Source organism: Odocoileus virginianus, chromosome 5 (assembly GCF_023699985.2).
Source record: "Odocoileus virginianus isolate 20LAN1187 ecotype Illinois chromosome 5, Ovbor_1.2, whole genome shotgun sequence".
NCBI lineage: Eukaryota > Metazoa > Chordata > Mammalia > Artiodactyla > Cervidae > Odocoileus > Odocoileus virginianus.
Window position 1 is genome coordinate 71,499,890 of NC_069678.1, and position 13,219 is coordinate 71,513,108.

Here is a 13,219-nt window from a genome sequence, read left to right on the forward strand (position 1 = left end):
AAGGAAATAGAATTCAGTAACACATCGAAAAGTTCATACACCATGATCAATTTGGGTTTGTTCCAGGAATCCAAGGATGCTTCAATACATACAAATCAATCAATATGATGCACCATATTAACAAATTGAAAGGTAAAAACCATATGATCATCTCAATAGATGCAGGAAAACCCTTTGAAAAAAATCAGTACCCATTTATGAATAAAATGGGCATAGAAGGAACCTACCTCAACATAGTAAAGGCCATATATGATAAGACTACAGCAAACATTATTCTCAATGGTTAAAAACTGAAAGCACCCCCTCAAGATCAGGAACAAGACAAGGGTGTCCACTTTTACCACTATTGTTCAATATAATTCTGGAAGTCCTAACTACAGTAATCAGAGAAGAAAAATAAAAGGAATCCAGATCAGAAAGGAAGAAGTAAAGCTCTCATTGTTTGCAGATGACATGATGCTGTACATAGAAAACCTTAAATATAAAATCAGAAAATTACTAGAACTAATTAGTGAATTTAGCAAAGTTGCAGGATACAAATTTAATACACAGAAATCACTTGCATTTCTACATACAATCAATGAAAAAGCAGAAAGAGAAATTAAGGAATCAATCCCACTCACCATTACAACAAAAAGGATTAAATGTCTAGGAATAAACCTACCTAAGGAGACAAAAGAACTGTACACAGAAAATTATAAGACATTAATGAAAGAAATCAAAGATGACATAAATAGATGGAGAGATATTCCATGTTGCTGGGTAGGAAGAGTCAATATTGTGAAAATGACCATACTACCAAATGCAATCTACAGATTCAATGAGATCCCTATCAAATTACCAATGGCATTTTTCACAGAACTAGAACAAAAATTTTCACAATTCGTATGGAAACACAAAAGACCCAAATATCCAAAGCTGTCCTGAGAAAGAATAATGGAGCTGGAGGAGTCAAGCTTCCTGACTTCAGATTATACCACAAAGCTACAATTATCAAAAGAGTACACAAAACAGAAATATAAACCAATGGAACAAGATAGAAAGCCCAGAAATAAATCCGTGCACCTATGGTTACCTTATTTTTGACAAAGGAGGCAAGAATATACAATGGGGCAAAGACAGCCTCTTCAATAAATGGTGCTGAGAAAACTGGACAGCTACATGTAAAAGAATAAAATTAGAACACTTCCTAACACCATACATGTAGATAAACTAAAAATGGATGAAAGACCTACATGTAAGACCAGAAACTATAAAACTCTTAGAGGAAAACATAGGCAGAATACTCGATGCCATAAATCAAAGCAAGATCCTCTGTAACCCACCTCCTAGAATAACAGAAATAAAAAAAGTAAAATAGTGGGAGCTGGTTAAACTTAAAGCTTTTGAACAGCAAAGGAAACTGTAAGTCAGGTGAAAAGACAACCTTCAGAATAGGAGAAAATAATCGCAAATGAAACAACTGACAAAAGATTAATTTCCAAAATATACCAGCAGCTCATTCAATGCCAGAAAAACATAACAACCCAATCAAAAAGTGGTAAAAAGACCTAAACAGATATTTTCCAAAGAAGACATACAGATGGCTAACAAACACATGAAAAGATGCTCAACATCACTCATTATTAGAGAAATGCAAATCAAAACCACAATGAGATATCACCTCACACCAGTCAAAATGGCCATCGTCAAAAAGTCTACAAACAGTAAATATTGGAGAGGGTGTGGAGAAAAGGGAATGCTCTTGCACTGTCAATGGGAATGTGAATTAATCCAGCCACTTTGCAAGACAGTATGGACATTCCTTAAAAAACTAGGAATAAAATGACCACCATATGACCCAGCAATCCCACTCCTAGGCATATACCCTGAGGAAACCGAAATTGAAAAAGATACATGCATCCCATTGTTCATTGCAGCACTATTTACAATAGCTAGAACATGGAAGCAACCTAGATGTTCATTGTCAGAAGAATGAATAAAGAAGTTATGGTACATGTACATAATGGAATATTACTCAGTCATAAAAAGGAATTGAGTCAGTTCTGATGAGGTGAATGAACCCAGAACCTATTATACAGAGTGAAGTGAGTCAGAAAGAGATAAATATCATATTCTAATGTACATATACAGACTCTAGAAAAATGGTACTGAAGAATTTATTTACAGGGCAGGGATGGAGAAGTATACATAGAGAATAGAATTATGGACATGGGGAGAGGGGAGAAGAGGGTGAGATGTATGGAAGGAGTAGCATGGAAACTTACATTACCATATGTAAAATAGATAGTCAACGGGAATTTGTTGTTTGGCTCAGGAAACTCAAATAGGGGGTCTGTATCAACCTAGAGAGGTGGGGTGGACAGGGAGAGGGGAGGGAGATGGGAGGGAGTTTCAAAAGGGTGGAGATATATGTACACCTATGGCTGATTCGTGTTGAGGTTTGACAGAAAACAACAAAATTCTCTAAAGCAATTATCCCTCAATAAAAATTAAATTAAAAATAAATAAATAACTTGAATAGTAAGTCTAAGCTTCATCATGTAAACAAAAAAGATGCATGTTTAAACATTTATCTTTGATTTATTTCTTAGAAATTTAATATAGTCAGCAATTCACTAATAAAAAAAGATTTTCTTAAAAGAAATAGATTAAAGAAAAATAGTGTTTAGAAATGGATTTACACATATATGAGAACCATAAATATGAGATAATCATTAGAAGTTGATGAAACAGGAAGGATTAATCCCCAAATGATACTGGGGTAATTGGCTATCTATGTCAGGGGGAGAAAAGATAAAAATAAATATTTAAAATTTATGAAATTAGAAGATGTAAAGCTATAAAAGTAAAAGCAAAACTCAAACTATTAGAAGGTAACATAAAAGTATCTCATGACTTCAGGGTAGGGGAAGATTTACTGAATCAAAACACAAGAAGTACATGCAAAAGGAGAGATTAATAAGACTGAGCACTTTAAAAAAAGCACACATTCAGTGAAAGCCAGCATACTTTTTTTTTCCATTTATTTTTATTAGTTGGAGGCTAATTACTTTACCGTATTGTAGTGGTTTTTGCCATACATTGACATGAATCAGCCATGGTTTTACATGTGTTCCCCATCCTGATTCCACCACCACCACCCCCCCCCCCCCCCCACCGCCTCCCTCCCCATCCCATCCCTCTGGGTCATCCCAGTGCACCAGCCCCGAGCACTTGTCTCATGCCTCCAATCTGGACTGGTGATCTGTTTCACACTTGATAATATACACGTTTTGAGGCTGTTCTCTCAGATCATCCCACCCTTGCCTTCTGCCATACAGTCCAAAAGCCAGCATACTCGAAGTGGCAAGACAAGCTTTCAAGTAGGGAGATGGGATTTGTCAAGCAAGTGAAGTAACAGGTTTTCAAATGTTTGGGATGATGCCAGCTTCAGGGGAGCTCTAGTTCCTAGGAAGGGCAGGATAGAGCAAAGAGGTTTCAAGTTTTTAGAGAGAGATGCAGTAAATTTTGCAGCTATTAAATCTGGACCATGGATATGCCTGGGCATCTATTTTCTCATTTTTGTATATTTTGAATATTTCATCATAAAGAAAAATCTATATCTCCCCTTGCACATGGATACACTATCTTGTTAACTTCTGCTTCTGTGAGCATAAGCATGAAAAGAAAGTGAAACTCAACCCTTAAGTCCTGGTTCAGAGTAGTGGGCAGAGTTTCCCATACATTTCTAGTACCTGGCATACAGCAGGTGCTCATAAATGCTTATTGAATTGAAATAGTTTCTGCAATTCCCAGGATTCCCTGCTTTCTCCCTCAGATTAAGGACTTCCAACATTGCCTGTACTTACCCATTCCACCCAACACTCATCAGATTGGACTAGAAATATTCAGTTAATATCAAATTAGTTCTGTGAGGGCAAGAAGAGCATCCCCAGGAGACAGCACAGTGCCTGATACTTATTAACTAAAATAACAATGCAAGTCCCATCCATTCTTCACAATTGGTAGCTACCCAGATCAGTCCATTCTCAACACTCCAGAGACAAAATGTGAATCAGGATCTCTCACCTCTTGCCTTCTAGAGAATTGTACCAGGGCTGCTCCCCCTTCTGCCACTCTCTGAACTCTGCCCAACTGAGGACCACCTTTGCAAACTTGTACTGGGTTACCCTCTGACTTTGGTGACCTCGCTCTGTACCCCTAACTCTTCAGCTCTTGCTCTCAGAGGCACCTGTAATCTTTTCCATCCTCCTGCTTTTGGCCACCCAGGTAGAATCACTGGGCCTGAGAGTAAGTTTGTGCTCGGGTTGGTTTTAGTATTGGGCCACCCGGGTTTGGCAACCTGCCTACAGGAAACTATCACAGAGCCCCTTGACTGAGCAGGTCCTACACACAGAACACTGAGAAAGCACTCAGAATCCCTGGATCAATCCTGAATGGCCAGTTTCTAGCTCACAGGGAAACGGCCTAGTGGCCAGCAATGACTTTGGGGTTGCTTGATCTGGTTCCCAGGGACTGGCCCCACCTTGGACAGGGACAGTCTCATGGTAGTCGCACAGTAACCAGAAGTCAGGGCTTAACAGTTACTGCCAGTGCTAAACCCCTGTGCTAGGCTCTCTCTTTACAAATGGATTACATTGGGTTCTTGTTTGGTTGTCTTTCCAGTAGCTGAGGTTCAGACACTCCCATCTCCTGGTACTTAACATTCCTACCCAGGCAGCACTACTGCTATATATCACTTACACTCCCTGCTGACATTTTATAGGGATTTTAAAGCAGCAGGTGTGTGAGATAGAAGCCATTGTCAATCATTGTGTTAAAAATGCTCCGCCCTTTCAAACGCCTAATCAGCAAGTTTGATGGATTGCAGCTGGTTGCAAACCAGCCAGGGTTTGAAGATTTCAAGGCAAATAGCACCAGCCCACTTTGGGAAAGGAGAAGGTGGAAGGCTTGGGAAATGGGCAACTGAGAAGCCCACGCCAGGCCAAGGCACTGCATGTGTGTGTGCTCAATTGTGTCCAATTCGTTGAGACCCCATGGACTGTGGCCCACCAGCCTCCACTATCTATGGAATTTTCCAGGCAAGAATACTGGAGTGGGTTGCCCTTTCCTTCTACAAGAGATCTACCCCACCCAAGGATCGAAGCTGTGTCCACTATATTGGACTCCACATCATCATAAAAGTAGTGGAAGTGTTTATCCATCAAAAGAAAGCCAGCATAAGTAATGTGCAAGGTCTTGCTCCATACTGTTCCTCTTTGTGTGGTATTTATCCATGCCAAAAATTATATTTTGAAGAAGGCATCCTTAAGCACTGTGTGTGTGTGTGTGTGTGTGTGTGTGTGTGTTGCTCAGTCGTGTCCGAGTGTTTGCGACCCCATGGACTGTAGCCTGCCAGGCTCCTCTGTCCACGGAATTCTCCAGGCAAGAATACTGGAGTGGGTTGACATTTCCTTCTCCATAAGCACTGATAGATGTCCTATTTAGATAACATGAAGAAGGGTCATGTCAGGGTCTGATCTCTTTCAAGAGGAGTATTAAATGGGAGACAGGTAACTGACCCACTTCATATGAGGGTCTAGATAGGCTGTGAGATTGCATCTTAATTGTGTGTTAACTGATCTCATTCACCTTGTATCAGAAAACCCCTCTCTTTCCTGTAAACATTTGGGGGATATTCCCATAAGCAATGCCTGGGGAAACAAGTCCTTGGCTCTTCAGCAACTGCAATAACCCGCATAACACTTGAGCCTCCAAGGTGGCTCAGTGGCAAAGAATCTGCCTGCCAATGCAGGAGTCTCAGGAGACGCAGGCTTGATCCCTAGGTTAGGAAGATCCCCTGGGGAAGGAAATGGCAACCCACTGCAATATTCTTTCCTGAATAATCCCATGGACAAAGGACAATGGTGGGCTACAGTCCATGGCGTTGCAAAGAATCAGACACACCTGCGCACGCAACACTCACTGTTGAACCTCAATGATTAACATAGTCTATCTTTTATAAGCACTCTCCAAGGATACAATAAATATCCCTTTCTGATCCAGACTGTAGTTCCAAATTCTACCTATTTCTAGATTCTTCCATTTTACCAAATCAGGGTACCACACTTTAAGTCAAGTAAAGTAAAAGTGGGATGTGTGGCTTTGGACCTCTGTAACCATCACAGGATGTTTGCATGCTACTTCATGAGACCCACTGAATAAACTTGAGTCCTTGTAACCCTAGTTCTGGGTTTGTCTCTCAGACATTGGCTCTACATTCTGTCCCTTCTTGGACTTCCTGTCTCCTCTGTCAACTGCTCCTGACCTCTGTCTGTCCACTCAGCACTTTCTGTGCATGCTTGTCGGTGACCTGCCTATGAACCCACTGTCTGACCTCAAGTACATCTTTAAACAGGGCTCTGGAGAACTTGATTTTGAGTCTTTTATCCCCACTCAATTAATAGCCTCTGGAAGGTAAAGTCATACTTTACCTGCAGTAACTCAGTACAAAGTAGGTTGTCTCATTAATCTCTGCATTATCAGTCCTCTAACCTCTACTATAACATTTATCATATAGGATCCAATGTCAGTGAGTTAATTGTCTAGTACAAGAGCAAGTTTACTTATCTTTAAGAAACTGCATTTTAAAATACACAAAGGGAGTGTATACAAAGGACAAGAGGAAGCGACAGCCAAGATACAAATAGCCACGATATTAGGGGATAAAAAGATGTTAATTCTCACATGGTTATCCAAAAGATCCTGCTTAGAACTGATGATATTTATAAAGTACTAGGAAGACTTGTCAATCTTCCACTAACAATAGAGGAACTAATGCTGAAAAGACAGGTAGAACATAAGCTCTGGGGAACTTTGTCATTGATTTTGCCGATGTAAGGATGGGGTTGAAAGAAGACAATACAGAAAATTGTCTGGTCTTTTCCCCCACACTCTATTTAAATACCTCTTTCACTCCTTCTCTTCTGCCAATTGGGTGAAATCTAGGGCAATTCTTTTGACCCTACTGCTCACTCTTTTTCATCCCGGTGATGAAACCCAGGATGATACACAACCCCAGGTAATGGCCAAAAATTCCAAATCTCTTTTTTGTTTAAGCAACTTTCCTATTGCAAATTTGGGAGGTGAGCATCTTTTTTCTGTCTGGTCTCCTATTTCTCTGTTTCTCCCCAGCTGGCTAGCCCAGGGTGTAAGGAAGTGTGGGTAGACACAAGACGGAGGAGAGAGACGAAAAGATGCTCCTAGATTGATACTGCTGTGATCGTCCATTGGTGCAATTTGCAAATGTTCAAAACTGGCTTTTTTCTCTAATGGTCTGCTTTTGTGGACCCTTCAGTGATTGCCTTTGGGAACATTTGACTAAACTTAGCACCTTCAAACAAGAAACATTTATTATTTGGTTAATATTATTTGGCACATGGTTCCTGGGCTCAGGAATTCAGGACCAGCTTAGCTAGGCGGTTCTGGCTCAGGGTATTTCAGGAGGCTGTAGTCAAGCAGCTGGCCTGGAAATAAGTCATCCGAAGGCGTGGCTAAGACTGAAAACTGCTTCCAAAATGGCTTAATTAACATGGTTGTTGGCTTGAGGCTTCAGTTCCTTGCTATGAGGCACTCTCCTTAGAACTGTTCCAGTATCCTTATAACATGGAACGGGGGTCTCTTATAACACCTTCCTCTACCCCAGCATAAGCCCCAAGCTGGGTTAGGACACCAGGGAAGTGCATCTTGCCCCCAAAGTGGCCACTTCTCTGCTCCACCACTAGGAAAATAACAAAACCTCCTGTCCATAAGACTCTTCAGGTGTGGGTCAGACACAAGGTCCAAGAGAACCCACATCTCTCAGATGGACTCCCTGCAGCCTCCTCATTAAACGTGGAATGAGGAAGCATCTACAGAGGAGGCTGAGCAGGGAAAATGCCACCACATCATAAAACCTTTCTTCTCAGCCCACTGCATACCTCAAGAGTATAGAAGCAGTTGTGGGCAAGAAAGCCCCAATAAAAATTGAGACATATTTTTACCAGCTCAGTTGAATAGCAACTCAAACAAAATCAGTTGCTCTATGGGGAAAAAAAAAAAGACAATTATATATTGTTTTGCATACCTGAGTGTATAAAATGCTTCATACTTTGGACAGAAAGCAGAAAACTACTTATGAGAAATGTGAAAGCATATAGTGACAGATATATTTAAGCCTATGCATTAATCTCATGAAACTGAATGTGATCTTCACCATAAACTTAGTGTTGGTTTATCTCTGATTCACCTGGAGGGAAATGAGGATCAGAATAAGAAAGGGACTTGTCCAAGTAATACAGTTATTGAGTACCCCATTGGGAGTTAAAACACAATCTCTCTATAAAACTAATTTTCCCCCATTTTGCTCCCTCTCCTCCATCACATGATTAATGAACCTCTCTGGGACCCAGTTTCCTTTTATTAACATGCCTCAGTTCAGTTCAGTTGCTCAGTCGTGTCCGACTCTTTGTGACCCCATGAATCGCACCACGCCAGGCCTCCCTGTCCATCACCAACTCCCGGAGTTTACCCAAACTCATGTCCATTGAGTCGGTGATGCTATCCAACCATCTTATTCTCCGCCATCCCCTTCTCCTCCTGCTCCCAATTCCTCCCAGCATCAGGGTCTTTTCCAATGAGTCAACTCTTCGCATGAGGGGGCCAAAATATTGGAGTTTCAGCTTCAGCAACAATCCCTCCAATGAACACCCAGGACTGATCTCCTTTAGGATGGACTGGTTGGATCTCCTTGCAGTCCAAGGGACTCTCAAGAGTCTTCTCCAACCCCACAGTTCAAAAGCATCATTTCTTCGGCACTCAGCTTTATTGAGCACTCACCGTGTGCAAAGCTCTATGTTGAGAATGAGGGCATGTAATTACACGTCAATATTGTGAAGTTCCTGCCCACAAAGGAACTTGAATACACAGGGTACATATTCCTAAATACAAAGTGTTTTTAAGTTTATGAAGGAAGGATATATTTGGGGGTGCAAGGGGATAGTGGGGAGGTGATATGCTCAACATGAGCACAGACTGCTATGTGTTAGCGCCACTGCTATGAGTTAGTCTGCAGACTGGACTTGGAACCATTTTGAAAGCTTTTCCTAGTTACAGAAAAGGTCATCCTGGGTGTAGGAGTCAGCACAGGCTCTGCTGGAAAGTTATTTTTGAATATGAATCCTGCAGTGCAGGGAGAGTTAATCCTACAGTGCCACTTCCAGTTAGGGGAGGACACTCAGAAACTCCTTTGTCTAACTAATATTTGAAGTTCTTTTGCTCTGATTCCAGTCACCTTTTCCAGTCTTATCTTCTGTTCTTCCCCTCTTTGAACTCTTTCAGACCAATCCAACTTTATGCATATCCATGACAGTATCCTTAATGTATCTCTCTTCCATGCTTTCCGCTTCTGCTAAAACCAACCCACCCTTTTACCTAGAAGAGATGATGGAACCTACTTGCTAGGATTCCTGCATTCAAAGGAGAAAGCAGGGTTGCGCGAGGCAAGGCGGGGGAGGGGGGGGTTGTGTGTGTGGGGGGGGGGGTGCGTGGGATGGGATGGAGAAGGAGGAGGGGATGCAATCCTTAATTCAAAATACAGAGGCCTGAATTCAATGTCCTACCATAAGGCTACCAGGGTGCATGACTTTACAAACTGAAAGGTCTCGACCTCAGTTTCCTCATCTGTGAAATATAAAATGAAGCTTGCCTACCTGGCAGGACAGCTACAAGACTCAAGATAATTTTTGTAAAATGCTTTGGAAATTGTAAAGCAATCCTTTTTGCATGTGTTTGCTTATGCAAACGTAAGGGATTGTCATTAGTATTCAGGATCTTCCTAGCTGATGTGTTTTTGCAAGAGTTTGGCTAGAATCATGATTAAGATATGTCCCAGCTGAGTAGCTTCTTCCACTGCAGCTTCATCCAATAGCCACAAAGGGGATAAAATAGGTCTTTTGTGATTATTTTCACATAGTTGGAAATATTTCAAAGCAAAGTGAGCTCTGCTTTATTTGTATTAAATCTAGGTCCATCAGTGCCAAAGAAGTACCATAAACTTATGATTCCAAAGTTAATAGCTTAAAATAAAAGATATGTCCTATAATTTTTTTTTTTTTTAAGATTCAGGATTTGCAAAGAATTCATATATCACTGACAATACTGACGAGTCACATTTGAAAGGAGAATTGAGGAAGCAATTCTAGTTAAACAGGAAGTTCTTCTAGGCTGATAATGAAGTGTAAAACTTTTTCCTTGGCTGTCAGAAAGATAAAATCTGGATTTATTGATTGATTACTTCACTGGATCTATGAACAAACACAAACTAGAAAGAAAAAACCATAATAACCCAAAACTTGAAGGACAGTATTCCTACGTAAAAGATACTGGAAAAAGGAGTAGGGTGGGGAAGAATAGGATGAGTTCATTTTGGAACATATTAATTAGTTTCCAACTGCCTTTGAGAGTATGCACATGTACGTGCTCAGTTGTGTCTGACTCTGCGACCCCATGGACTGTAGCCCATCAGGCTCTCCTGTCTACGGGATTTCCCAGGCAAGAATACTGGAGTGGGTTGCCATTTCCTTCTCCAGGGGATCTTCCTGACCCAGGGATCGAACCCGAGTCTCCTGCATCTCCTGCACTGCAGGCAGATGCTTTGCTGCTGAGCCGTGAGGGTAGGCATGGTGGATTTTGGAGACGCAAAGCTAAAACTCAAAAGTGGTGAGTTGAGCTGAGATTTGCAAGTATTGGCAAATAGCTGTTGAAACTGGGAGGAGAGATGGTGAGTGAAGGAAATGAGTACAGCACTGAGGGATCAGCACAAAGATGAGCATCCAGCAAAGAAGGCTCCAGAGGGGCAACCAGAAATGTGGTAAGAAATTCAAGTGAATGTGGTATTAGAGTCAGGGTAAATGTAAAGCAAGACAGAAGGTCAGCAGTCAGAAGTAAGAGAGACTGCTGATAAGTTTCATACAATGAGAACTATTGAACTGGTTCACTGGATTTCGCAACATACAGGTGACTGAAGAAAGAGCCACTTTGGTAGAATTACAGGGCAGAACCAGTCTGGAACAGGATGAAGAGAGAATGAAAAATGAAGTGGAGACAGAGTAGTCAAGTTTTTCAAATTTCTGCAATTAAAGGAAGGAGAGGAAGGCGGCAACACCTGGAGGGACGTGAGTTCCTGAGTCTTCTGATGAAATTGGCAGAGAATGGGGCATGGTTGATTATTGACAGAAGCAGCCCAGTTGAGAGGGAGAAGTTAAAGACACAGGGGAAAGAGGCACACAGTTTCTAAAAAGACAGAAGAACATTTTACCAAAGCACAGTTCAGGGTCACTATTCCATCTGATGGTGGTGGGAAACTACCTGGTGAGGATGATACCTGACCGAACCGATTTAGAGGATGCGTGAACGTGTCCAGGCAGGAGAATAGATGAAGAAAAGTAGAGCTCACCCAGTGCTCATTTCAGTTTTACCACTGGGGCCTCTCAAATTGCTTGGATTGAGTGGAAGAAAGTGCTCTTGAGTAACATTTCATGGAGCTGTAATTTTTCTAAACTCATTTTTATAAATAAAATGTGGGTTTGCTTATACAAGGCTTATATTGTGTGTCTCCACCCAAGGTATATTTCTCATCTGGGTTATTTCCTTTAGAAAATGTGAAGCCAATGATAGTGAGTCTTAACTCCCAAGCGTCTGCAACTATTTATATAATGCAATGGGTTGCCTGACTCCCTATCACATTTCCTATGTTTTTCATAAGTGAATAATTTCCTTATAATCATGATGCTGCCTAATTAGAATCTGTCCATCTCAGCTGAAAAGAAGAACTTGGCCTTTTAGGTGGTCAGGACTGAACTCACTTGATGAAAGACATATTTTTTCAGTGGTGAGAGTTTGGGGGGTGAGTCTGGATTGGGAAGGAGGTTTTAAAGAGGCAGAATATTTTATGAGAGGCACTATCCACAAGGAAAAAAATAAGCTATTAAAAATAAAAATGTTTTATTTTTTTCAAAGCTAATCGTGTGTGCTAACCAAACTACACAGGAAGAAATTTAATTCAAAAATAAGTACATGGAATGATATTAAACTCTCTAATAACTCAAAGGCTCATTAAATTGAAGTAATATTTTCACTATTCAATTAGCAATAATTTCTTTTAAAATACTAGTAACTGAAGCTAGTGAATATATGGTGGAAGCAATACCTTCTATCACTCCTAGCATTGGGGTAAATTAAGGTAATTCTTTGGGAAAATGATAGAACCATAAAACAAGAGATATAAAAATGTTTATGTATCTTGACCCAGAAATTCTCCTTCAAGAAATTTATCTTAAAAAAAAATAAGATATGAATTTTATCTCACACATCCAGGGTGAAATAATTCTGACTTTTTATGATGTGATGATGTGAAGTCACTCAGTCGTGTCCAACTCTTTATGACCCCATGGACTCTAGCCTACCAGGCTCCTCCATCCATGGGATTTTGCAGGCAAGAGTACTGGAGTAGGTTACATTTCCTTCTCCAGGGGATCTTCCCAACCCAGGGATCAAACCTGGGTCTCCACATTACAGACAGATGCTTTACCATCTGAGCCATCAGGGAAGCAAGTTGGTTTTTTATAACTCAACTCCATTTCTGACTCTGAAATCCATTTCTTTGATTATCCTGGAAAGTTTAATCTCAATTATCAGGGTTTCCTGAATACAGGATTGCATCAGGATTCCAGGATCATTTACAGTTTCAAACCTTCTTGAGATTGGGATGAAATTGGCCTTCGACAGTGAACCATCACCCCACCCTTAAGGTGCCTTGGAGCTTAGCCTCTCTCTAGTTATATACAAATATATTTTATATTATCATAAAAACCAAAAGTTATCAGCAAAAATGAGAATGTCTTATGCAAGTAGGTAGTAGGATTTTGTGTGAATTGCCTTTTTAACTAGGATGATGTAATAACATTAAAAAGAAATAGAGAAAAAATACTTCTTTTCAGATTTGGAATGAAAAATGAAAAAAATCCTTGTGGATTTTGCCTCAAAGGGGATTATTAAGATCCATTTCCTAGAATTCAAAGCTATTCCATTAGCTGCCATTGTTAATGAGTTGAAATTACAAAGACAATCTCTTTTTTTGTACTTTATTTTTTATTGAAGAATAATTGCTTTACAGAATTTTGCTATTTTCTGTCAAATC